At 41.1% G+C, this 14,316-nt stretch overlaps 1 protein-coding gene across 9 annotated transcripts in view; it reads left to right on the top strand.

Moving 5' to 3' along the window:
* The window catches only part of LOC125882978 (pleckstrin homology domain-containing family A member 5-like), a 603,488-nt gene that overhangs the window by 267,474 nt on the left and 321,698 nt on the right, over positions 1–14,316 (top strand). The window contains exon 1 of one of the 9 annotated variants that reach the window (XM_049567040.1): positions 10,168–10,233. The exons of the other annotated variants lie outside the window; for them this stretch is intronic. The gene's annotated coding sequence lies outside the window, so the exon portion shown is untranslated. Of the gene's footprint in view, positions 1–10,167; positions 10,234–14,316 lie in introns of those variants that run through there. 9 annotated transcript variants of the gene reach the window in all.

Here is a 14,316-nt window from a genome sequence, read left to right as displayed (position 1 = left end):
CCCTGTCTCCCCGATGTATCTTTAACTACATGATTGGCATGGTATCTCGTATATGGCATTGCATTTATTGTTTTGTTCGATCTTGTCCTTTGGGTGTACCAGAATTTGCCATAGTTTTGTGTGTGGTTTGACCAGTGTGTTTATGTTGTATTTCCTCATTGTTCTTTGAATGTGTTCGGTGACCCCTCTGACGTACGGTAGCGTCACCACTCCTCTGTATTCTGTTTTGTTTGTGTGCTTCTTTTTCTCCCACTGTGTGGTTTCTTTCTTCTTTACCTGTCCTGCACCTTTTTCTATTGCCCATTGTGGATACTGGCATGTTTTTAGTGTGTCCTGTATGTGCTTTTCCTCCTATGCTCTGTCTTCCAGGTCTGTTATTATTGCTGCGTGTTCATAAAGCATTCTGACCACTGCTTTGCATTAGATTAACCTTTGAAACTAACACCACAGGATGCCATATAAAGTAACTAAATCAATGGATCTTAATTCCACAACTGTTTAATAACAGAGCAGCAGGAATGTTTATGCATTAAAACAACAGTCACAACTCAAGGTCCATTTACTAGCCTTAACTGTATTACACAGTCTTCATTGCAGGTATGCAGGATAATCTCTAATGAAGGCTTGTGATAGGGTAGAAAGCCCTGGAAAAAGTTAGTTAGTATAACTTTGTGTTGGGATTTATTTGTCAAAGCAATCAAGCCATTTGAGGTTTTCAAAACACCTGTTGAGAAATGCTTCAACTGAGGTCAAATTCAAAACCGTTTTGTTGCTGCTATTGATGTCTGCAGGCCAGTTAATGAACTGAAATGACTCTTCAGTTCTTCCCTTCACTTTAACCAAAAAAGGATAAAAACCCGTTCTAAGTGTCTTAAAACCAGAAACCGGTCAATCCCCATAGACCCTCATGTTAAAATGCCCAACTTTACAGCAGAAAAAAACATGTTTAGAGCCATGTACACATAACTGTTTTGATATCTGTGGCTAATTAAGTCCTTCATGACAAATGTACAGAGGGTGATTTATTATTATTATGACTCGCCTGTTTACATTTTATTAAGGCTTAAAGTTATGCATAATTAAGGGTGGGACACTTTGAGTGACAGGCTGTCTATTTGTCAGCTTTTGGTGAAAATCACTCTTTTGAATACAAAATAGGTAATTTGTGTGAGATTCATGTAAATCCAGTCAGTTTTTCAAATGGAGGGGGTGAGTGGAGCATCTGCGAGGACAAAGTCAAGGGGTGAATGAGGTAAATTTTAAAAATGTTGTATTACTCATTAATCGTCAGCTGGGATAGGCTCTAGCCCCCCCGCGACCCTCAACAGGATAAAGCGGTTAGAAGATGGATGGATGGATGGAGTGAGTTGCTAAGGATAGTTCACTTGCAAATGATTTTTTTTCCCTTTTTTTTTTTTTTTCTTTTTTTTAACCTGGGGGTCTATAGTTGTCTGGGACCATATTTCCCAAAGGCTCTGCCTGAAAGACAGAGAATCACGTGTAGAGCAACATTTTATCCACCACATATCCATCCACAAACTTCATTACTTCTTTGTAGCCTGCAGCTGTCCACGAGTAAAATCTAGTTTTGGTTGTGGCATGGGCACTTTAGTACATGAGGTGCCTGCTGTACCAGGTGAGCTGCTGGTCACCCCCATTAACTGGTATTTATGAAGGAAGAATTTGCTGTGAGAGAGTGCTCACGTCATGCAGGCTTCAGACTAGGGGCCTTTCCAAAACTGGACCCTACCCCCATTCTGTTGTAGAGTGTAACTCCGTTTGAAGTCACCTCCACAGCTGAATGATGCACCCTTCATCAAGGTGTAGGGGATAAACATAGTAGCAAGCCTTGGGACAAACTTCCCTCTCTGCAGTGGAAAAAGGTACAATCGTAACTTTTCATAACCACAGAGAAAAATACAGGTTAACTCCATTTTATCATTTTTCATATGTATTTGTAGCACTTATATTTAATCTGTATGTGCTGCTATTGTTTACCTGAATTTTTGTTTATTATATTTTTGAAATAAATAAGAAATAAATAATTTAATAAACTGATATACATAAACTATTAATAAATAAAAAGAAATAAAACTTACTCCTAAGATGCTTTGGTAGCATGGTAGCAATTTTTTTCTTTTTTTTTCTTTTCGTCTCTTTTCTTTTCGTCTTGTCTTGTCTTGTTGCTTGGTTGTTGTAACAGTTGTTGTAAATATACAGCACTACAATCAAATGAACACGACTGTTCAGTCGTCTAAAGACTAGAGAAGGATATATTTTATCTTTGATACAATCTTGGTTTGGGAAAGGTCCGAGGTATGCATGCAGTTTTAGCTGAGATAGCTTTGGCTTATATGATGAGGAAAAGACTGAATACAAGTTAAAAGATGTTTGATTTTTTTTAGGTTGTTTGCCAGTATCACTGATTGTGTTAATAAATTTGCATTTAACCCAATGTTTTGTAAAATGTCAATCCCAGGTGCATCAATAAACTTAATTTTTATTGTTTATGAATTATGAATTTCATATATTTTTTTTAGAAATGTACATATGAGCCACCATCTCCCTGTTAGTCATTGTTTAATTTGATCCTGACTTGTGCAGCACTTTGTAAAGTCTGTTTCAACAAGTGCTTTGAATCGCTGATCATCCCTCTGACATTTTATTATAATGGTGATTGAGATCTTACTGCCATGATGGTCTTTATAGACGTGATGAATTAGTTGTACAGATGCTACACACATCACAACCATGTTTAATGACAGCTGCTCTGCTGGAGAACCTCGCTAATGTGACACAGTCTGTGAAACTGCACTTCTTCTTTGTTATATTTCTCACTGATAGCTAGTGGTAGGTGTCAGAGTGGGCACAAGTATCAATATGTAAACTGATGTTCAAGGCAGTTTTACAGCCATTACCAGAAATGAGGCTTGTGCACATGTCCCCAGCTCCACAATGATTGAGATTTATAAGAGAATCAGCCATATGTATATGTGGAGTGTTATAAATCTGACATAAAGAATGCATATGCATGTTACTGCCTTTGCCAGTACACACAGTTTTGTGATATAATATAATAAAAGTCTTGATTGTCATTGCATACCAGATACAATGAATATGTCCCATAAGAACACTGTTTTGGCCATTATTCAGTCTCAGGACTTAGGAACAGAAGGGGAGAGTTTGGGTCAGACACTGAATTGGTGAGACTAATCTTGAAACTGGGCTGATTGTATAGATATTCTGTGCTTCCGGGTTGAAGATGTTTGCAAAGTATCCATCTCACACAATCTGTAGTATCTTAGCAGCAACATCTAGCCTATATTAAAAGTATTGTCTATTGTAAGGCTGTGCAATTAATCGTCTGGTGATCGCGATTACGATTTTGAAGTCAAACACTTTCAAAATTAATGAAATCGAGGGTAAACGATTTTCAGTCAAGTAGGTGAACTACAAATAATGCAAGGGGCAGGTGATGGCGGAAGATTTTAAAAACAACGTGCAACTCCACCATGCATAATACAGAGAGCAGAAGAGAATTGAAAATGCATGACCACCAATATAAGTCATCACGTGCGCTGCATAATTGTTTGCATAATCGTGATTTCAATTTTGACCAAAATAATCGTGATTATGATTTTTTCCATAATCAAGCAGTCCTAGTTTACTGTCACGGCTATGAATCTGGGAAGACATGGATGTAAACCGCAACAGCAACTTGCCCGGTTCATGGAGGTATACAGCTGCGAGGCTGTTTCTTTCAAGTAAAGCCAAAAAATTGCATCTGAAGCAATGCCTGACATTTTTTGAGTAACCTTACTCTGCATTCTCACACAGTTTCTCCTTAAAGGCCTGCATATTATTGCACTTGGCTTTACTTTATACATGAAAAGTGACAGAGGTAGATTTGTACAAAACGATAAAATGACTCTGTATTCATACCCTGCCTACATTCACACCTCCACATACCTGGCCAGTCATTGTGTAAAGTGGCTGTGCTTACCAGATTGTAAGTAACATGTACAGCACATTTAGAATCTCAAGTGGGGTTTTTAACACAGTTTGCTAAACACAGCCTCTTGTCCGTTTACAGTCAGCTACAGTCTACATTGTCATGTAGACACTGACCACAAACCAACTGGCCAACAGTTTGCAAGGCTGATGTAGAGATGCATGCCAAAAAGTAAAGCCCACATCTTGGGGGGAAGGGGAAACAAACCTACTTTTAAACATTATGAAAGCCTTGGATATCAACAGGTTTTTGTATATGCTCAAATATAACAACACTGACCTTTACAGGAAGGTGGTTGAAGGGATGAAAGAGGGAGGCTGCGTGAAGTCCAAGTCCACTACTGGTAGGAAACTGGGAAAAAAATCATTTCGATGCAAAGAAGCAAAATGACAGGCGGCTCCAGTTGTTCCATTTTTCTCTACTGTGACGTGATAAACAACATGTTAAGCCACACTGCAAGGTAACCTGGGTGCCTTCGTTGTGGACATTCCGGGACACTGTATCAACTTCAGCCTGTTACATGCATTGTTGTCACTGGAAATGTACAGTTTGCCTACAGACTATTTCAAAATAAATGCACGAAGTCCGTACAGCACGGCAAATTGCCATTTTATTTATTCTTTTCATTTAGCCAACACACGCACGTGGTTGGGTTTAGGAAAAAACAGGGTTTTACTTTAAATTCTTATTGAAGGTGAACACTGGCCTCCTGAGTGAAAGTCGGTGGTTGTTGGACCCATCCGACACCTCTCCCGCCCGACCTACGTGAACTGTCACACCCTTTACTTACGTTGTTGCCTGACAGTGTTTTCCAGATGCCGCTGGGCACCAGTACAAATAGTGGTGACCGGCCATGTATCATGCCGAAATGAAAGGATGGCTTTTTTGTCTGTGTTTGATGCTGGGAGTCACTGACCAAGTGCCAGTATTTGATGACTGCGGAGTGAGACCAGGTTGGTACACGTAGTCATTGTGGTGATGTTCATTATGGAATCTGGAACTGTCCGTGACATCCACATCCACCATATCTGGTTTTCTGGCATTAGTCCTCTCTCATGTATTACTGAGAGGAGCTTGAATTTTGGTACTGTCATGACCAAAAAAAATCTTATTATCAAGTAATTTTTCAGGAACCTTGATCTCTTAATGCATTTCTTTTTTCATGAGTGTTCTTTAAACTCAAAACTCCCCAGCTCCTACCACTGAATTACTTAGAGTTTTCCACTTTTATTTTTCTTTCTTTCTTTTAGAACAATTTCCTCCCAATAAATTTTGTATTATCATCCTGTTGTTTTAGTTTTTCACCAATATGAAACCGGTTCCATTCTCGCTTCTGCATCCAAAACTGTTCCGAGCATTTTGATTCAAAATAAATTGGTTCAGAACCTGAAAATTTGGTTCTCAGCTGGAACCAAAATTGGTGGAAACCCAAGCTGTTTTACTAGATGGCACCAAGGTTCCAAGAATTCTGAACAGAATGAGTTTAAGTACCAGGGGCCAGTTGCACAAAACATCTTAAGTTAAGATTTTTCTTAAAGTCCTACTTAAGGTTTCTTCATAATAAAACCGGTGGCACAAAACACCCTTTAATCTTCTCAAGGTTTCCTTAAAATGTTCATTCGAGTATTTATGGTTGTCTCCTTGTCTTGGTCTTACACTTAAGGAATCCTGAGACAGTAGACAAAAAAACCCTAAAAAAAAAACATGATGAATGAAAAAAAACCTAACACGCCCCAAGAATATTGTTCTGCGACCAAGAGAACCCAGTGGATGTGCTTTTGATTTTACACCATGGATGTGACTGAATTAATTTTTGTTGTGGTTTCTTCTTTGCATTATTTGTCGGATATGCTTTCTATGACTTCTTCAGAGGTATATTTTTTTGCTCCTCCTTTTCTTGTCCTTCCTTCTTCTGCCATTTTTTCACTGTCTAACTAAAAGCCAACTTTGTGAGATGATAACATGCATCACAAGCATGAGTCCAACCAAACAAACACTCTCCATGGACTCTTGTACCAATGTAAAATCTCTTTCAATGCAATAAGTTACTTAACATTTTCCTTAACTTAGGAAACCTTTAAGGGATTTTGTGCAACTGTGTATGTCCCTCAGCTAAGAAGAAATTAAACCTTAAGTGTCATACTTACTGAGTAAACTTAAGGTGTTATTATGCAACTGGTGCCAGAGCTGATTGAGTGGAAAAGGGGTATGAGAGAAAGGGTCCCACACTGGAGTCTAGAGCAGGACTGCAATAAACGCTGCTTACAGCAAGTCAGCAGAATGAGATGATATAACTGTTCTCAGATGGGATTGCTTTGATCACAGTCAAAGCTTCCTCTGAATTTTACAGTGGAGAAAAGCCTTTGGTACTGTGTCAGACAGTAGTAAAACACTCAACACTCAACAAAAGTCACTTAAAAGAGAGTTAATGTTCAGCCTTCATTTCAACAGCAGTCTCTGTGATCTAACAATTTGTGCAGCCACAGCGGGTTACCCTTTTTTCTTGTTTGTAAGGTTTCAGCTCAAAGCAAACAGTGTACATGTTTAATGAATGATACATTCTTTGAATTTGAAATGACTTACACCTACCACATCTGTTCTGGAAACAGCTAAGTGGCAGAGAACTGGTGCAGCATAAAGGAAGCCTCCTATAGTGGAAGAATCATGTGACTTTAAGATGTAGACATTCACAGCTGAAAAGAATTCTGAACAACTGAAGACACTTAGGCAGGACACACATCAGAAGAAATGGTATCAAAGCACATGCATGTACTGTACATCTCTCCTGCTGGAGAAGATGTTTGAGAGAAGACAAGTACAAAGCTTCACAGCTGGTTTCCCACTTGAACAGAGAAGAGAAGCTGTACAGCACAGCAACATCACAAAACACCCAAATCCTCATACCTGAGTTGCAATTTTAATCTCCCATAATCCTCTTTGTATGTAAATCAGTTTTGATGATGTAACACATAGAGGACAGGATAACTCAACTCTAGGCTGCTTGTAATTAGTTTGCATGGACTCCCAGTGATGTACTGAATATAGCAAACACAAATCCTGCTGACTGTAAGGTGTGACTTGGCTCTTGCATTGTAACAGTAGCAGCTTTGTCACGGTGTGTTGCCAAGTCAATCTATAGCTGTTCCCTTTGCAAATTTGCACTTCCTAGACAAGCAAAGGCATGATCTGCCTTACTCTTCCTCTGATTAGCTAGTATGCTTTGCCTTTGTTGCTTGGGTTGGTTTGGTTTCATGCAAGAGGAGTGGCATTGGTTAAGGTTCGGGTAAAAATGTCCAGGTAAGCCAGCCAGAGGCACAGTAAGGCAGAGTAAGGTAGGTCATTCCTCCGCTATCCTAGGAAACGCACATTCAAATCCCCTTGGGTCAGTGTGCAGCCAAACAAAATTTTATGACATTTGCGACCTTTATTACTGTCAGGTCACTATCACCTTTTGAACACTTTTGTCTTACATGAGGTACTGTACTTATTCTTATCTACCACCTCTGTGGTTAAACCTTGCGTAAAAAGATATTATGTTTTCAGATTGCCCATGCATCTGATTGTACGTATGTTCATCCCATCCTCGTGAACAGGATTTCTGACGAATGCCTTGATGGAATTTCTTCTTCTTCAAAAAAAAAGATATTTCTTGCCTTTAATGGACAGGACAATTAAGTGTGAAAGGGGGTGAGAGAGAGGGGATGACATGCAGCAAAGGGCCATCGGCTGGACTCGAACCCGGGCTGCTGCGGCAACAGCCTTGTACATGGGGCGCCTGCTCTACCACTAAGCCACCGACGTCCCGAATTTCTTCAAATTTAACTAAAATCAGTGTGACCTTGCATCTGTCTCATTCTTGTGAACACAAAATCTCCAGAGCACCATGAGGGAATTTTTGAAAATTTGACACAAATGACAACGTGGTTTGACCTTTGATGTCTAACACATGGAAATCTGAAAATATTTGAAGAAGTTGTGGCCATTTGAATGCAGGCACTCCTCAAACTACTTTTCTGAGAAATCCAGCCTGAACAATTTTGAATTCTCAAGTGCCAGGAAACACAATGCTGCTCATTTGCATCTCATGTAGATAAGCCCTACCCCCTACTGGTCTAGCTCTCAGTGACATCTGGTATCTGTTAGCTTGCAGGGCAGAAACTGTTGTAGTAGTTTGAACAATGTAGTTAATGTTGATGTAGTGTTATTTTCCTTAAGCACTTTAGTGGACTAATCAGAACCAGAATGTACTTTATTTAAATGGAAATGCTTTTGTTACAAAAAGCCCCTGAATAAAGTTGATCATTGGGGGTGTACTATTCTGTATACAAACGTGTGTTTTGTGTTCCTCTGTGTGTGCGTGCGTACATTTAATCCGCAGTAAATTCCCTAAAACTCAAAAATACACAATCGGCCATCCGGTCAAAGTACACATATTAAACAGTTAGAATTTTAAACATAGGTCTTGGGTATATTGTTTATAGTATATTGCTAAAAGTTAGCGAAACGCTAAAGTAGTTTGGTGTGGCTGTGTTGCTAGCTTGCTAATCGTCAACAAACGAGTTAACATTCACCGAAATGCACAAACACGTATCATTACCGTGGTTCTCAGCAGAATGATGGAGAGCAGAGACGTTATAAAAGATCCAGAAATGCTGACGAAGTGTTTAAATCCTCATAGCAGTTCCTTATGCAGGAGCAGCTGGCTGCATAAGTAGCCATGTGATTCAGCTGATTGGCCAAAAAAAGAACAAAAGCACGTGAATAGCCAAAGAAAGCCAGTATGCAAATTTACTGTTGTTATCGCTGCACCCCTAACCAGGGTCACAGCATTTCCTCTAAAACAACTCAAATTCAAATACAAAGTTTATGGTTTTAAGGCCACCAATACTGTTATTTGACACATGGAATGGCTTCTTCATGATTTCAACTTACACATTCTGCAAAAAAACGAAAATCACTCATTTTTTAAAAAAAACCCGATTTATTCTTTTTTTTCCGACTTGTGCCGGGCCAACTTGTTGCTGGGTTTCTCGTGGCGGGCCACATATTTGGTCAGATGCTGAACTGATGACACTAATTTTGACTGTCACCTCAAATCTGTGCTGTCGGGGGGAAGATGTGTGTAAAGTATCCATGTTTTCACAGACATGGATCTGAACTGTAAGAGAAACTTGACTGGTGCTCAGAAGCATTATGTTTTTGGGTTGTCCATCTGTTTGTACATTCACAAAGGCGATGGTAGTCCCTGAGGGAATTTCTTCAAATTTGACACAAACTTCCACTTGGACTCATCACTGATAGATTTTGTTGGTCAAAGGTCAGGGTCACTGTGACCCAACAAAACATGCTTCTGGCCATAATTCAAACATTCATATGTTAATTATGATTATAATTATGATTATTTTACACAAATCTCTAATAGGATAACTTGACGATGTGATGACATTATATATCCAAAAGGCCAAAGGTCAGCCTCACTGTAACATCATAATGTTATGTAAGAACCCTTCTCTGGCCATTAGTCAATGTCATATCTCAGGAACAGAAGGGGAAACATTTGATCAGATACTGAATTGGTGACACTAATCTTCAGTGCCCACCCTGAAACTGATTGTATAGATCCTTTGAGCTGCAGAGGGGAAGATGTGTGTGAAGCATCCATGTTTTCACAGACATAGATGTAAACTGTAAGTGCAACTTAACTGGGTTTTCTGAGGCATACCACCATGAGGCGGTAATTCTAGTTGTTTTATGTTCTGTATGCTCTGTTTGTTGCTAATGTTAGCTTACAGGTTTTGTGATGAAGCAATGAACCAGCAGATAAATTGGTGATCCAAAGAGATAGGGAAGAGAGACAGAGAGAATCACGTTGATAAATTAACAAACCCTTAGTCTTGCCCAATATGACAGTGCAGCACAGTACAGAATCCATAGGCTTCTTTCCAACATTTGAATGGACATGCCTGCTCGGCTCTGCTGCCTTCACAGGGCAGCCCTGTGGGGTTTTCTTGCCAGATACCACTCCACGTTGACACATGTGTCTGATGGCATGAGCACAATGGTGGTGCAGGCAGAGCAGGGGAGAGAAAGCGATAGGGGGGGGGCTGTTAAGCAGTGCTCGCAGAAGCAGAGCTACCTTCACCCGGAGCAAAGCCTATAAAAAAGGCAGTCGTCCTCCTCCTGCTCTGCCTGTCTCCATAACTCCAGCTACAATTCCTCTGGTGAGTCAACAAGCTGTGGACTTTGTTTTTTGTTTACGATGTGTGGAGCGTACATATTTTGCTGGTACTCAGACACTGTGAAATATGTGTGGCATATGCTGAGAGGTTATTTATTGGCAGTGTAGATCGTGATGCAAGATTCACACATGCTGTTGCCAAGCCTTTCTTTGAAAATGTAGCGAAATCAAACGAGCTGCTTCACCGTAGCTCCGAGCTGTTTGTGTGCTGTTTCAGTCGGGTGATTCAGAGGTGCAATTTCCTCAGCAGCTACTGTCATTACTGCTGCTGAATGAACTGTCACTGGCTGCTTGCGTTTTCGACAGAAGATTCATCAGTGTGAAACTCAATCAGAGACAGCTGTTTGTCTTGGAGCATTGTCTTTTCTTCAGTTGTAACTAATTATGGATTTTAGCTTTCACTCTAGGTGGACATGAATCTCTGAAAGCATACATATATGAAGGTAAAATATACAACATCATATTTCTATCATGTGTAGCCAGTTACAAGCTCATTCTGTTTTTTTCTTTAGATGTACAAAACCTCAAATTCTATTTTATGTTGTCAGCCAAAGAAAACCCATTGAATAGGGGAGAAAATCACATTGTGTTTTATTTAAAAGAGGTGAAGAATATTTTTTTGGACTATTGGGATTGGAAATCAAAATATCTTTTTTCTAGATAAATCACTTGGTAGAAAATCATGACATCTATCTATTTTCTATATCTTAGGTGTAGGAATTTTTTTCTTTTTTCTCTTAGCTACGTGTGTGTGTATGTGTGTGTGTGTGTGTGTGTTAACTTGTACATGATACATAATGAGGACCACAAAACATTTTGACAAAGTGAGGACATTTTGGCCGGTCCTCACTTCCACATAGGCCTGTTTGAAGGTTAAGAGTTGGTTCCAGGGTTCAAGTTACAATTAGGTATTAGGTTAAGGTAAGGGTTGGGCTTGGGGTTAGGCACTTCCATGTGATGGTAAAGGTTAAGGAATGTTCTTTACTCAGGGTTAGGGTTAGGGTTAAGGGTTAGGGGGTTCTAGGGTTTTCTACCCCTAATGGATGAGAAAACAGATAGATTGAGTGATTTTAAAAAAGTATCTGTCGACCTATCTAGCTACATACATACATATTGTATATGCACTGTCTATCTGGTATTCAAAAACCAGGAATTTGCTTCTGTCTCCATCTGGCAGATGAAGCTCTGCAGCAGCAGCATGATGTTGACAGTCACATCAGACAGCCTCAGCTGATAGATCAAGTGTGTGGACAGCGTGGAGGGCTTCATCATCGTCCTAATGGCTGTGCAGGCTGGGATTGAAGGATGGGGATATTTGAGCTGATGGATACTGTAGAAGTCAGGCAAAGCCTTGCCAATTCTACACAGCTAGAGAAAGAATAGAAAGCGTAATGAAGAACCTTCATCACTGCGACACAGCAATGTGCTTTTTTCTGTCTGTTTTTCTGTTTCATCAAAACTGGCTTTTTGGTAAACAAGATGATAGGAGCTGATTTCGGAGCAGGAAATTCTGGATGCAGCTTGACCAATAGCAAACTAGTTATTTTTGATCTCTCTTTGAAAATGCAAATTGAGTATAAAGCTCAGTTTTCACTGTGGCTCAATTTAGCGATGCAGTACAGTTACCATTCCGCCTGTTTATTTGACCTGTTTGTGTCACCACTTATTTGTGCATCTAAGTCCATGCAGCAGCGCCCTATATGTGTAAGTGAAGGCATGTGGTACATAATGTATGGATCCTTTTGTATGTTTGTCTTCACGTCCCTTTTCCTGCTCCCAGGTGGAATCAAAGGTGCTGCAAGCAGCGTTTTCACTTATAAGTTATATCAGTGTAAATCCTTAGGGGCTCTAGTTTCGCAGACCGGGCGAGGCGGGGATGCAGCGCACCTGCGCTTTGCCAACTGGGTGTGGCCAGGCAGACTTTGCAAGTTTAACACACCGAGCACCTGGCGCAGCTACTCCTCTTTCCCACCGCCGTCCCTCCTACCTGCGCAAGTCAGAAAGAGGGAGGAGAGAAGGCGTGGAGTGGGTTTTACACACATCACACCAATCAAATGAGCCCCACTCCTCACCCTTAAACGTGCCGCGCGAAGGCGTAATGAGAGTTTACTCAATTTGCCATGGCAGAAGAGAGCAGCAGTGTCAGACGACCAAACTTCTCCCTGGAGGAAACTGACGTTTTGGTCCGGGAGGTCCAAGCTCACAGTGTCCGAATATACAGAACTGCGAGCAGACCTCCATGGGCTGATGATGCAAAGGTAGCCTGGGAGGAGGTCACGACAATTGTAAATCAATGTTGCGTTTCTCTCGTGCGCCAGCTCTATCTCTTTCTCTCTTGCAGTCTTACTCTGTTTCTTTTCTTTTGACTTTTCTAAGATGACAGATGCTGAATACATATTCCCTATCTGATGCTGTGGCTGTGTGTGGTTGCCTGAGAGGGATGTGAACTCATTAGTTTGCAGCTGTGTTAATCAAATCAGGTTTCCATTACGCATGCCAAACGTGCCAAACTGTGCCAATCCCCTTTGATCTGACATCAGATGTGACGGGACAGTCAATATAGAGATACATTTATGTGCTGATTGTAGATAGTTGCATTGAATAGTGGTTTTTGGGGTATTTTTTGCATTGTTGATGTGCCTGACATTCTGAAAACCTGCCTGTGAGGTTTTGGTGATGTGTGCGCACTGTCCGCCGGTCAGCCAAACTTCCACTTCCACCGGCTGCGCTCCGCCTGCGCTGACAGTAGACCTGGTTTCAGCTGGCAAGCTTTTAGCGCACCTTCGGTGAAGCCTTTTGGCACAAAACTGTCACTGCGCCAAGCTGCATCTGTCGACACCTCCCCCTGCTGTGCCGCCACACCCATCTCAGCGCACCTCAGTCTGCCAAACCACCAAACTGAGCGCACCTCAGGTTGCGCTGCTCGAAACTAGCTCTGCGCGGGGTTCGCCACACTGCGCCACCCTGCGCTGGGAAACTAGAGTCCTTAGTGTCACCACTACAAACAAATGAAACTACGGGCAAGCAAACTGGCAGACCAGTGCCAATTATTGTAAAATCATGATCACACTTCCCTCGATTAAAACCTGGATTGTATTTATGCAGCTTTCAATCAGTTATGATGGAATTGCGTTCACTAAGCTAATATCAGAGATCTAGGAACAAGGCAGTATCACTCAAAAGAAGTCACGTGATCAGACAGGCTGGAAACAAAACCAGGTCACACAAACTTAATTGGGAGGTAACATGATAACCCAAACTGTAGAGGTGAGCAATGTATCGATTATACTTGATGTATCACGGTTTGCTCCACATGGGATGTATAAAATGACTATATTGTGAACACTGAGTATAAATAGTCATGTCATTTTTTTAAGCCACCGGCATAGGACTGGCTTTGGTGTTTAAGTTCTCTCACTCTCCTATGGCTGTCTTGACCTGGTTCCAGACCATAGACCCCGCCCACTCAACTGAGTAGGCTTGCATCTCTGGTCTGGCATACTGCAATGAATTTGCGATTTATCTTGTCCAAACGATGGACGGACCAATGAATGCCGGGGGAAGGGGTGGGTCTAGCGAATAGCCAATCAGCGCCACGCTGATGTCAAGCTGTACCCCGGTGGGTAACTGGTGAGGATAGCAACAATGGCAGCCACTACAGATCCTACAGACCACATTAACGATGCTATTGAGGTATTTTGCCACTACTCGCGTTAATGGAAGACCAAATTAAGGAAGCTGTTAAACTGGATTTAACGGCACTGCAGCTGGGCGTGCACAATGACGGAGACATTTTAAACAGGCAATGCTCACTTGTTTTCGGCACCCCCGAAGCATGGATACTAATGACGTCAGATTCTGGGTGAGTCCTTGATCTCTACTGATTGGTTAGGGAAAAATCAAATTCCCCCCCTTTATAAATCGCCTTCAATGGAGGCGATGTCAGACTGAAGGCTCTGGGAGCTTCACTCTGACACTCAGGCTATGGCTGTCTCCCTCTCTTTCGCAAACACAAAAAGAAGGAAAAAAATATGTGTGACTCATGCTCAAACATGATGCTTCTAAT

The sequence above is a fragment of the Epinephelus fuscoguttatus genome, linkage group LG22 (assembly GCF_011397635.1).
Source record: "Epinephelus fuscoguttatus linkage group LG22, E.fuscoguttatus.final_Chr_v1".
In the NCBI taxonomy this organism is placed as follows: Eukaryota; Metazoa; Chordata; class Actinopteri; order Perciformes; family Serranidae; genus Epinephelus; species Epinephelus fuscoguttatus.
Note: the sequence above shows the minus strand (reverse complement) of the source record. Positions and strands in the feature narration are given on the sequence as shown.